Raw genomic sequence first — 890 nt, 5'->3', positions numbered from 1 at the left:
ATGTTTCCGTGGTACCTTCTAGAACGGACCCTGCCCTGACGTGCGGGATGATTTTAAGTGAATTCGTCTCACCTGAGGGTTCAGAGATATCGGAGTTAATCCGCAGACGGTTTTAGCAGGATTTTTTTGCCCTAGTGTTGCCTGGGCACCGGTCACCCCTCCCCACCCCCCTCCAGGGGGCGGGGATGCCGGCCGGTGTCTCCCTCCGCTCTCTCTCTCCCGGAAGTGACGCGAAGGCGTGAAACATCCTGGCTTCCGCGGCAAGGGGGAGGCTATTTAGCCTTCCCCCACCCTCCTGGCGACCTCTTGTTCGCCTCGCACGCCGTGAAGAAGGGTCGTCGGGTCCCCGCGCCGGAGGGTCGTTCGGGTCAGTTTGAGCCCAATCTACGGTGAGTTTCGATGCACCCCACCCCTGCCCCGGCCCTGTCCCTGGGCAGCACCAGGTGAACGGGGCCCTGTGGCACGGATTGCCACTGACCGGGGGGGGCTCGAGCTTTACGGGCCCTTGGCCGCCCTCTGGGAGGCAAACACGCAAATTGCTAGCTTTGCGCAGTGGCAGTATCGTAGCCAATGAGGTCTAACTGTGGCGTGATTATTGCTTATTGAAAACTTTACGGAGGCGTAAGGTGCCCGGGCTAGCTGGCCCGCCCGGCTGCCCCGGTTGGAACCCGCTTGAGGTTCGGGGGCGGGAGGCGGCCGGGCAGGCCGGGGAGAGGCTGCGGTGGGCGGCTAGACTGCGCCGGCGGTCGTAGCCACGGCCGCCCCCCTCCCCCCCCCGGATCTGCGAAAGCACTGATATACCCGGGCTTGAGGCTGGGCCCAGAGGTAGGCCGCAACTGGGGGCCAGCCACGCGGTCTGCCCTTCCCCTCCCCCCATGCTAAAAGCCGGG

At 64.7% G+C, this 890-nt stretch overlaps 1 non-coding gene across 1 annotated transcript; it reads left to right on the top strand.

Annotated features, from left to right (window-relative positions):
• Positions 1-541: 541 nt before the first annotated feature.
• On the top strand, positions 542-689 carry LOC146866166 (U4 spliceosomal RNA). The gene has a single exon (XR_014977536.1). It is a non-coding gene; the product is annotated as a U4 spliceosomal RNA (small nuclear RNA).
• Positions 690-890: the final 201 nt, after the last annotated feature.

The sequence above is a fragment of the Triturus cristatus genome, chromosome 2_1 (genome assembly GCF_964204655.1).
Source record: "Triturus cristatus chromosome 2_1, aTriCri1.1, whole genome shotgun sequence".
Classification (NCBI taxonomy): domain Eukaryota; kingdom Metazoa; phylum Chordata; class Amphibia; order Caudata; family Salamandridae; genus Triturus; species Triturus cristatus.
The sequence above is the reverse complement of the archived record's forward strand: the minus strand, read 5'-3'. Positions and strand labels throughout refer to the sequence as shown.